The 12401-nt window shown below is 38.1% G+C and overlaps 1 protein-coding gene across 1 annotated transcript in view; it reads left to right on the forward strand.

The window, feature by feature from the left end:
• The first annotated feature begins 836 nt into the window (after positions 1 to 836).
• Positions 837 to 12401, forward strand: part of LOC129775748 (dopamine receptor 2) — a 347010-nt gene continuing 335445 nt past the window's right edge. Inside the window, exon 1 of the mRNA XM_055780817.1 lies at positions 837 to 855. The gene's annotated coding sequence lies outside the window, so the exon portion shown is untranslated. The remainder of the gene's footprint in view (positions 856 to 12401) is intronic.

The following is a 12401-nucleotide window of genomic DNA, read 5'->3' on the forward strand; positions in this document are numbered from 1 at the left end:
AATCGTTATGTGGTTGGACGCAAGCGCAGCGAATCATGTTCCGTCACACATATACATTTCAAGGTTGAGTGGACAAGGTACCTCGCAATTGGGTCACTTATGCGCGGCTTAGCGAGAGTTCCGAGTCAGGTTTCGAGAGGCGATTCTGAAACTCGCGAGAATGCTGACTCAACCTGACTCATGAGAGCGGACAATCGTTTCTTTGCTCTGTTTCGAACCGTGGGCTGGGGGAAGTTCGCGGATTTGAAAAGAACATTATTTGTTTTAGCAAAACGCTTTAGCGAATATTGTTCTCCTGGGGGCAAAGATCAGGCACTAATTGTGTTCTGAGGAACTGGGGAATTTTTGCTCGTCCATTCCGACCTGATTCGTGGAAGAGGCAGCAGTGCGTGATTTTTACGTTTGTCGCGTCGCGGTGTGTTAAATTATGTAAGGTTTGCTAAATGTTTTTTTTTCAAATGTCGTTAGTTTATTTATTGTTTCTTTGTTGTGTATATTAATAATAGGAGATTAGGAATTAAAATTAAAATTCCTGCGAAGCGTTAAATTCGAGTGTAGTGAATATTAATAAAAAAAAGGTAAAAATAAAATAATTTAGAAGACATGACATTAGATTGAATGCGTCGAACAGCCGTTCGACGGCTTTTTTTATTAGGATTTAAAAATCCAGAGGATCTCGGCTGACCGGAACCGCTATTCCCGGTTTTGTGCTCGGCGCACCGCAACATCACCTCGTACCATCGTTGACCGCACTTCTGACCCCACGTGTTGGGTTGGAATTCCCGACCAGAGCGTTGTATAGTCGGAAGGAAGCTGCTAGGACACTACAGTGCTTCAGGCAGAGCCAGCAAACGCGTGAGTACCTAACCCTAAATATACATGGCCATGTGGGTGGGTACTTTTTGAACGAACATTATATGAAGTGATCACGTTTAAATCATGCTAAAGTGCGGATGAATGGATGCCGGTTCGTCGTTAATATATAGGGATTAGATTAGGGAAATGTATGTATAGAATAGGTATAAAATATATAATTGATGTTAGAGAAATGTGTTAGTTGATTTTTTTTTGAGGATATTGTTGTGTTTGGAGAAAACCGTTTATCGAGCTTCGCGTAGTCTTCTTTGTAGATTTTTATTTGTACTCCAAGTGTGGACTGGTTGGGATTCTCAGTCCATCTCGACTCTTGTTCTCGGAAGCGATTGGGAAGGTTTGGGCCGCAGGAGGAACCAGGGGAAGACGCTTTGGTGTACGTCTCAGTGCCCCCGGTAGAATCCGCGAACTTTCTCTCGTTTGTGTTGTTAGAGACAGGGCAGAGAAACGGGAACGCGAGTTGTAGGTGTCAGGAGGAGTCAGCTATTAGTGAGTTTCGGGATCGATTCAAGAACCCGCCCTGAGGTCGGAATTCTTGCCGGGCAGACAGCGAGTGAGTGGTCCTCTTACGAGGTGGCGCTTAAGCCACTCACTTTGAATCCCGTGTGACGGAACCAGTAGCTGCGCTTCCAGCGCGCTACACTGGAGAGCACGTGTGTAGATCCAAAGCACAAGCGCTGCTGGAATCATGATAGCACGGTTTTATGTTTATCATATGGTGATTTGACATGGTCAAGAAACGCCAATTCAATATATCGTAAGCTGTGCCAACAATTTATGGTCGACATATACGCGAAGGTAGAGATTGAACGACTACAATTCTTACTACACAATCAACAAAAGCGGTGCGAGGAATAATACATTCACTTGCGAGACACTATCATGAGCAACGCCTACACAGTTTTAGTTATAGCCAGGCCAAAGCGCAATGCATTGTCATGACATTGCGCGTGTGTTCAAACACAAAATGAAGTTCGATCGTATTCGTCCCCACATATTGTTGGTTGTATTCTGTTGAATGGAAAAAGCGCAATTTTGCATTTTGTTCAAGCTCAAGTCCAATCGAGTTGAGCAAATGTGACAACCTTGCCACGCAATTCGACGTAAATAACATCGGTCTCCATGTTCCATTTCTATGAAGCAAAAATAGTAATGGTTTTTCGGGTGGAATAAACACACAAAATTCAGCATTCAAACATATTCAAAATAAATTTAGCATCCAAACGAAATCGAATAATAATTTTCATTCAAATTTCAACAATTTAGAATTATTTCCAGAATTATGCCGATCAGATAGAGAGTAAATTGAACCACAAATACGGATGACTTATTTTGACCATTGTTTCGCGACAAGGCGAACGAATTTAAGAGTGTAAAAGTCGATTTCGATTGAATTGTAAAATCCGATCATTCATATGCATATATGAATATTGAGTTCTACAAATCGGTGAAGAGTAATAAAAACATCCATGAATAAAGGAAGCAATATGGCTGTGTTTCAAACTTAGATTACCGATGTGAATACTCCTCTATTGAATGACAACGATAAAATAATGCGATTCCAAACAGGCCGATTAATCAGCTCCATTGAAGTTAGCTGGCGTATCGCTGTTTCCCAATTTATGATCGAGACCTGGCTCTTATAAACTAAGCCATGTTGAAAATCACATGCACGTATTTTCTAACAAGGAGACAGCAATGAATATTGATTTTCTATATTTCATTTTTTCTACTTTATGACAAACTTATATTACTTTTTTCAGTTGACGTTTAACTTTTAAGAGATCAAACATGTCAGTTACGTTAATGAAATACACCAAGAAACATCATATAACCTTTCGTTAAAATCATTTAATTCGTTTTTTTATCGGTCACATTCGATTTATTTTAAAGATCGTTAAAATATTCAAACACACTTACAATACATTAGTGTGTTTTATTCAACACCCAAAATATTCACTAGAAATAATTTATTTGGCAGAACAACGTTTGCCTGGTCAGCTAGTCTTATATATAAAATTCTCGTGTCACGATGTTCGTGGTCAAACTCCTCCGAAACGGCTCGATCGATTTTAATGATATTATACTCAAAAAACTTGTTAGGCATGAGAATAGGTCGTAAACTATATATGATACCGCTAGGATACCTATTACTTTATATTTGATACCGATTAGGGTGGTCCCATGCAAATAAAATCTGAATAACTATGTTTTCGTATTTTTTTTGCATAAATTTGACATGAAAAAAAATTATAACCATATATAACCAATTTTCACCCTCATCTCCTTTTTTTATCGCGATATATGTATTTTTATATAAACGATACCAAATAATTGATTCGTCGTTCGTTTTTTTAAACAGGACGAATTTATTTACGTTGTTTAATGCCAGATGGCACTTCGTCCTCTTCATCGAATTCCACCCTACACATACGCAAGTAACCTCAATTCGACTAAAGCTAGGAATATCGCCGGTGAGCAGGAAGCCTTTTTGGATGAGCACAATGAATTATTGAAATTATTCTAATCGCACCCATACTCAGAATGCAAAATAACAGTCACGCTATTGTCGTCAATACTGATAAAAAACCGATTGAAGAGCACGTGTGTAGATCCAATGCGCCACAGTTACTTTAATTATTAGGAACATCATTACTCATTTTGATTAATTATTTTAATATTATGTGGTTGGAGGAGACGAAACAAACAAAAGAGTGCCCTCGATGGATTCTTATGTGTGTCGTTTGATGAATTGACGCAGTCAGGACAACGTCATTCTAGGATGTCTTGAGTTGTGTCAATAATCCATGGTCAACATATTCGCAAAGGTAGAGAGCGAACGACTGCGATTCCTATGAGACAATCAACAGAAGCGGTTCGAGGAATGATAGCGAGACGCTATCATGAATAACACCTACACAGCCTTTGTTCAAACGACAGCACGTGTGTTCAAACAAAAGAAATGCAGTCTTTAATGGGCTCTATTACGAAATTACACGTATTTCGACCAACATGTTGCTGGATGTATACAAGATTTATAGAAGAATCGTTAAGTTCGGACTGTTTTCTAAGTATTTAAACAACATCGAGTAATGATTTTCATCCAAATTTAAGCAATTTAAAATTATTTTCGTGTCTGCTAATCTGATACAGATTAAATTGCTCCACGAATACGGATTACTTATTTTTAAGTTTATTTTGCGCCGAGGCAAGCATTACATTTCATAGCACGAATGATCAGATTTCTGAATGCAAGAGACGAATCCTGAGATCCGATCGATCCGATCCATTTCTCTGTACATCATAGATCTCATCTCCATCTCCACATCACACTCAGGTTCGGGAAGTTCCCACGGTCCAATGCAATACACGGTCAAATCTTCACGTATCTGCTCGATATCCACGTGGAATCTATCCGTCATCGATTATGATCAATCAATTTTATAGATCGTTGAAACATTTGAACACACATGTATTGCAATACATTAGTTATTTTTTATTTAACAGTCAAAATATTCACTAGTTGTAATTTATATGGTAGAACAACGTTTGTCGGGTCAGCTAGTAATATTATATAATGTGAATATATAATGTTTGAACTCTTGGAAGGGGGAGTGATATTTCAGAGGGAATTGAGAAGAATTCAGGATAATAATAAACATAAAAATTATACAACAAAGTTCATTTGTATATTTTGAAACGGAGCTGTAAATACAATATTAATGCTCAAGAGTCGAAAACCACAAAAAGTCAGGTGCTGTTACGTCACAAAAGTATTGGACTGGCAACAATAGAATTTAACTATAAAATATTCTCCAACTGATGATTCTTCTAGGAAATTTTCAATTTTACTTCGTTTACTTTTTGAAAATCATGTGACTTACACGTGAAAACATGAAATAATGTGTTTTAGTGAGTTAAAATGTTGTCTCGTCACGATGGAAGGAGTCAAATACATAGAACAATTCCATGCCGAATCAGCTGGCCGATAACCCGATGGTATGGTACTTATGATGGAAACTACTTCAAATCACAGTTTCCATTGCCATATGATCAATTCCAATTACAATTAAAATATGATGCTTGACAAAGTTGTTGGATGGTAATTAACTATTTAAGGAAGATAACATTTTAAATTCACTGTTATAAAATCTTAATCAAAAATTGACTTTGATATTCAAAACTTTTATATCTCAAAACACGTCCCTTCGATATTTTTTTTGTATATTTTTATTGGAAAACACTTCTAATTTAACAAAGTTTGATATATAGCTATCGAGCATTGTCGGACTCAGAAAATGGAGATACGAATTGTTGAAAATTTACGAAATTCTAGTTCTTTGTGAAATCTTAATCATTTAAGGTAAGTAACATGAAAAATAGGACCTACATGCTGCTCAACATGGAAAACTATAAATAACGTTTTATCCTAGGACTAACCGTTCTCGAGATGTAATCAATTCAGCACAATGGAGTCTTTTTTACGCGATTTTTTCCTTGATTTTATTTTACGCCATTCTCTCGAGAGTTGGGGAAAAGGGGGGAATTTGGACCACCTAAGCAAATTGCCTAATATTTCCAAATCAATACGGTCTGAATAAAAAATGTCATATTGTATACAGAGCTACACTTGTTTTCTCTCAATAAATAATGTTTAATCATTATATTAGGCTGTCAAAAAAGTCCTGCGGTATTTCCGCGAGGTGTCGTTGTAAGCGCGTAGTTCTAGTTGTATTCATTGTATCGAGTCATACTATAGCTTGTTGGAAAGGTATTTTTGCGCGCTATAATATAGTCCTTGACAGTGTTTTGTTTGGTTAAGTCGTTCGTGAGTTATAGTGTCGCAAATATGGAGCAAAATAAAGAGAAAATCCGACATATTTTACAGTACTATGACAAAGGCAAAAATGCATCTCAAGCTGCCAATAAAATTTGTGCAGTTTATGGACCCGATACAGTTTCCATTTCCACCGCACAACGATGGTTTCAACGTTTTCGTTCTGGTGTAGAGGTCGTTGAAGATGCGCCACGCTCCGGAAGGCCTGTCGTCGAAAATTGCGACAAAATCGCTGAATTAGCCGAGAAAGACCGGCATAGTAGCAGCCGTAGCATCGGCCAAGAGCTGGGGATAAGTCATCAAACCGTTATTAACCATTTGAAGAAGCTTGGATTCACAAAGAAGCTCGATGTATGGGTGCCACACACGTTGACGCAAAAAAACATCTTTGACCGTATCGACGCATGTGAATCGCTGCTGAATCGGAGCTCGGATGGGAGGTTCTTTTGCATCCGCCGTATAGTCCGGGCCTTGCACCAAGTGACTACCACCTGTTTTTGTCCATGGCGAACGAGCTAGGTAGTCAGAAGTTAGCCACAAAAGAGGCCTGTGAAAATTGGCTATCCGAGTTTTTTGCCAATAAGGAAGCGAGCTTCTATAACGACGGTATTATGAAGTTGGCATCTCGTTGGGAACAAGTCATCGAACAAAACGGCGCATATTTGACTTAAACAGATGATTGTATCTAATTTTATGAACAAATGAAAATTCAAAAAAAAAATACCGCAGGACTTTTTTGACAGCCTAATATGAAGCTTCAATCTGCGAAATATATCATAAAATAAAAGAGATGATTTTTGGACATTAAAATTTGATGCGGGGTGATTTGGACCGTCTGTGGGGTGATTTTGGTCCAGTGTGTGTTTTATCGAAAAAAACATACTTATGCTTATGTAAAGTATTTCGGGATAATGTTACAATCAGTAACAATGTTTTGGGATCGATACCAGGTGTCTTGGCCAGATTCCAGACCAGAAAAGTTGGGTTGACACCATCTCGAATTCTGCATGAATCTTTTCACTGTTGGTCGAGCATTTCCAAACACTTTTGATGCTTGGTCAAAGAAAATCCGTTCTCGATGGCCTGTGTTGCTCTTTCAAGCTCCTCCTTCTTTCAACGTTGCCTGTCCATCCTCTTTTTGTAATTCAGTGGCATCTGGAATCAATTAGACCAGAGAAAAGTCTCAAACCTGTAGGACCAATTCACCCCACAGAAACGTGTCCATGTCACCCCACACAACACGCAAAAATTAAAATGCAATTAATTTCATTTATTGTTATCAAAATTACAGTTTCGCTACATCAAATTGTTTCTCTTCTGTAGGCGAACAGAACTTTACTGCTCAATACACGAAAAGTTTGTTTAATTAGCGGGAAAAAACCTTAAAACCACTATCGGAAAACTCACATTTTTTGACGATCAAAGTGCTTGCTATGTTTATGCTACCGTTTCCCTCTACTTGTGAAGTTTTACCAAGGTTTTTTTTACTTTAGGTACATACGGTTCAACAATAGAAGGAAATGACATTATAAAAATCCAAGTTGAGCCGTAATTTTTGAGATAAAGGGGTGGTCCAAATCACCCCATATGACCAAATCACCCCGTGTTACCCTACGCTATTTTTTACGCATTTTGTTCAAAATAACGTGATTTTTATGCGATTTTTTTTTGCGCGCACGCATCAGTCGCGAAAAAAAAATCTGTGTATAATTAAAATCATGTTCGTGAAATATTCTTAAATGTACATGCGTTTCATAACTATATAATCACTCCATTTTTCTGAGTTTCCAGAGATATGTAAGAAGTCGGTTGAATTGAAGTATTTAGTGTAGAATATAGTAACTATTTCCATTCATAAGACTGGCAAAATTGAATCCGAAAAACCAAAGTTCCAGTGTTTTATAACTATAGAACCAGACGAGAAAACTCTCACTCCTTTACAAAATTACGGATTGTAATTCGTAGGTTAACTTTAGTTCTCAATCAGTTCAAATAACCTATTCCGAATGGCTTCGAACAAGCTGCGCCATGTTGTAGTGTGTATCTCGTTCTACGCAGAGGATACTGTTCGTTTAAGCTCTCAAAATCACTCATTATTCCGTTTGTAAGCTGCATCTACTATTCGTTCGATCACTCCGCATAAGTTCTTGACGGGGTTTTGATTTGGTGAACAAATTCAGATTCTGGACTGCTCCTATTCATTAAACCATCCCATGACCTTCCTTCTTCTTCTTCTTCTTCTTCAATGGCACTAACGTTCCTAGAGGAACTTCGCCGTCTCAACGTAGTATTACTTAGTATTACGTAGTATTACGTCATTTTTATTAGTACTTAGTTGAGATTTCTATGCCAAATAACACGCCTCTAATGCATTCTGAGTGGCAAGCTCTAGAATACGCGTGATCACAGTGCAAGTCGGAGGAAATTTCTTTGACGAAAAATTCCCCCGACCAGAACGGGAATCGAACCCGAACACCCGGCATGTTAGTTATGACGCTAACCACTCGGCCAAGGGAGCACATGACCTTCCGGATTTTATGAATTGATGCCACATTACCCAAATATTGCGATGATTTTGATGCAAAAACTAAAGTAAACGATTCTGAAGTACTTCATTGTACTTCTGACTGTGCATTCGTGTTGATGGTAAGCTATCTGAACCAAGATGGTGGAGTTAACAGGTGGCTCGTAATTTACACTATTTAGAAAAGACGTATGAAGAATGGCAAGACGAAAAGTTTGGATTTGTTTATGTTATTACTTACGTTGATATGGTTACATTTGATTTCGTCGAAGGTATTTGAAGCAGTATAATAAATAAACAGTTGTCGTTGAAAATTGTAACCTAGTAACCTTTATGCATATGCTTCCGCCAGCTGGCTCGGCTAATGTGATTCAAGGAATGCTTTGATCGTGGTACCGCCACTGGCGTATATTTTGCAGCTTTGTTTTTTATGTGCTGGTTCATAACGGCAATCAACCGTGCCGGCGAAACTGTAGTCAATGTTTAGTGTTGATTGGATACCATCTATGTAAATAAGTTCAAACTTACGGGATACGTCCGAACGGCAATTCTGACATTACGTTTTACCTTCCACTTCACTTATCTTGATCTGAACCAGGCCTTTTTGAAAGTATTTTCCTCAAACCTTCAAACTGTCGCCTGCTATGTTACGAGTTGAACAATTACATGACACGTTCCAGTATGAAGAAATTCTATTCAAGTTGAATTTCTTTTTATTGGAGAACTTCTTCTGAAAAAGAAACCCATGGGATTAGCTTCCATCTGTTTTTGGACCCGCAGCTTTGCAGATGGGATTTTTATGACTTGTGGACAATTTTCTCAAAAAGGCCTGATTTAGACAGCTTACCATCAACACGAATGAACAGTCAAAAGTGCAACGAAATACTTCAGAATCATTTACTGCTGTTTTTGCATAAAAAATAATGTGATAATTGAGTAATTTGACATCAAAATCATAAAATTCGGAAGGTCTTTGCACGGTTTAATGAATAAGGGCTTCCGATTCTGGACCAAGATTACCAAATCAAAACTCTGTCAAGAACTTATGCGGAGTGATCGTGCGAATAGTATAAGTGATTTGAAGAGCTCAAACGAGCAGTATCCTCTGCATAGAACAAGATACATACTACAACGTGGCGCAACTTGGTCGAAACCACCCCGAATCGGTTATTTGAACTGATTGAAAACTAAAGATGACCTACGAATTACAAACTTATTGTAATTCATGTGAAATTGATTATAATTTTGTAAAGGAGTGAGAGTTTTTCCGTCCGGTTCTATAGTTATGAAACACTGGAATTTTAGTTTTTTGGATGTTTCGCGTCTGAACACAACATTAAAATTCAAATGCCCAGTCTTATAAATGAAGATAGTTATTGTATTCTACACTATATACTTCAATTCAACCGACTCCTCACATTTATGTGGAAATTCAGAAAAATGGAGTGATTCTATAGTTATGCAACGCAGTGTATACTGCTGCTGGACACTATTTTTTTATCTCATTTCTTAATTTCTGGCTCATTAGCATATTAGCTGTAACAGCCGCCGAATTTTAACCCTTTCCCGTACAACATCGAGTCTCACTCGTGGGTACTTGAATAACATAGGGCACTAGAACGCTCAGCAGGCTTCGATGTGGCAGCATTTGATGTGGCAAGGGGTTAATCGTGTACATGTCACATGTTTATCATATATATAAATAGAACGTTACACGGTTGCTCTTTTTTTCGGCGTAAGAGTATTCTTTCTGTCCTTCCATTATCTTAGACTACCAGATAGCGAAGACAGCTGATATGATCACTATTGTGTTATTCACAGCACAACAGCCCGATGTTTTTCTTGTTGCATATGGATAGAGAGAGGCCAGGACTCCGACACTGAATCGATCTCCAACGCTGTAATTGTTGCGTGGACGTAGTTATTCTGTAACAACACAAAGATGGTCAATGAAGGCCCTGTGTTTTGAATGCACGATCGATTGCTTACTAAGCGAACGCGGAACCAATGTGGCTACGAAGACCCCCCTGCTGGACACTATTACTGGGGTTATTTTTTTTCGAAATAGTTCGTTTATTTTCCATCAACTTTGTCAATCATCACATTTCAACCACACATCTAGATTTTGGGTTAGGATTTTTTGTAAAAATAATCAATAATTTTGAATACGCCCTTTTGAAAGATCGGTCTTAATTTCAATTGGTCATATGGTCGGTGTTAAGTCAGACCGGACCATGTGACATTTTTATGATTTCGAGAAAAACGAACATAAAGTTCAATGCTCTGCCAGTTTCAAAGCATTGAAATTCTTCGTTCAATATTGTCCTCAGAAATGTTAGCTACTCTCTGGCAATACTTTGACGCATGATAGTTGTAAAAAAAACATCAAGTAGCATGCCAAAGAAGGTACAGTAGTAGACATACGTTTAACCGCACCCACCCTATTTTTCCTCAATATTTTTAAAAATAAGTCAATTCTTTGTACAGTTTTGCTTATAAAAGACGATTATTTTTTATTTTCATCGAATTCATTCTAAAAAAAAGTGTAAAATCACTTCTTGTTTTCTAAGTAATTCAAATTTGTGGAATCAGGGTGGACATTCGTTTAGCCGCATCCTAAAATTTCAATAAAAGAAAATTTGTGCGAAAAAATTTCGAGTCCAATCGGTAGCTAATATTTAGTATGTCCACCTCCATTTCGGATCACTTTGAAAACTCGATTTGGCATCGACTCAGACAGCTTTTAAAGTGTTGCCATATTGATTATAGGCCAAAATTCCTGAATTACTGCCTTGAGACTGGAAATGTTGTCAAATTGTCATCCGTTTGCATAGACCATCTCGGCCAAGATTCTCCATAGGTTCTCTATGGGATTGCAATCGACTGCCAGCAGGTCATTCAAGAAGCGGAATGTCCTCGGCAAACCATGCCTTCGATTTCTTGGAAACGTGGATCTATGCATAATCCTGCTGAAAAAACGACATCCTCGGTAGCGTTATTCTCAATATGGCGAATCAAAACGTCCTCCAGTAATTGAAGATACTTTTCGGAGTTCATTCGGGTGAAAATGAAACAAATGAGAAGCTTGCTGTGATATGAAACGGCTCCCCACACTATCAAACTTCCGCCCCTAAAGTTTCGCTTCGATCTTACGGCATGCCGTTGACTTACATTGTACCAATAGCAACTGTAACAGTCCGGACCATCCAAATTGAACTTTTTTCGCCGGAAAATACAACATTTCTCCATTCTAGTTTCCATTCCATTTCCATGAGATGGTTCTGCTTATGGTCGGCGGTCAGTTTCGGCTTCCCTTGAGGTTTCTTCCACATGATGTTTGGTGACTCATTCAAGATGCGCGCAATATGCCTCTTCGTTACTGGCACAACCGATTCTGCCTTAATGTATGAGCAGGAAATCGTTTCCTGGTTGCTTCATATCTTATTCGATCTTTAAGACGCAAAGTAACTTTGGTGTTCCCATTTGTTGATCGTTATATCCCATATTTTTGGTCATATTTAAAGAAATTCCGTACCACTTTCTCAGATAGATCAATTTTTGTTACGATCGAGCGATTAGAAAACTTTTGTTCACTGAATATCTTTATTTCTTTCCGCCCCTCTTCCGTCAATAAAATACCTTTCGCCAATCCTTTAAATTCTACGTAAATCACTAATTTGACCAACTTCTTACGTTGCACATCTAATAATTATCTTGTAAATTGAACATTCCCAAGTATTTTTTTAAAAAACACAGATTATGGCTTGGCTTGGTGATTATGCAAAAACTCGATTTTTATGTCCTGCGGCTAAACGTATGTCTCGGGAAAAAACGACGTTTGAATGTTTATAGTGCGATTCACATACAACATCTACGTCACGTTCACGTTCTGTCCCGTCACGTTGCGTCAATTATTCTTCCAAGCAGTTCTTATGTAAACATTCACATACACCGGCAACGGGAATTTCGACTTGCCGTTGTTGGTGTATGTGAATGCTTCAATAGGAATTCCAAGGAAGAATAATTGACGCAACGTGAAGTGACGGAACGTGAATGTGACGTGGATGTTGTATGTGAATCGCACTTAAATCCACCGATGCCGCCTTGTGTGTGTGTGTGTGTGTGATTGTGACGCACGTCCTTTCAATAAAAGTGACTCAAATATAC

Source organism: Toxorhynchites rutilus, chromosome 3 (assembly GCF_029784135.1).
Source record: "Toxorhynchites rutilus septentrionalis strain SRP chromosome 3, ASM2978413v1, whole genome shotgun sequence".
Lineage (NCBI taxonomy): Eukaryota > Metazoa > Arthropoda > Insecta > Diptera > Culicidae > Toxorhynchites > Toxorhynchites rutilus.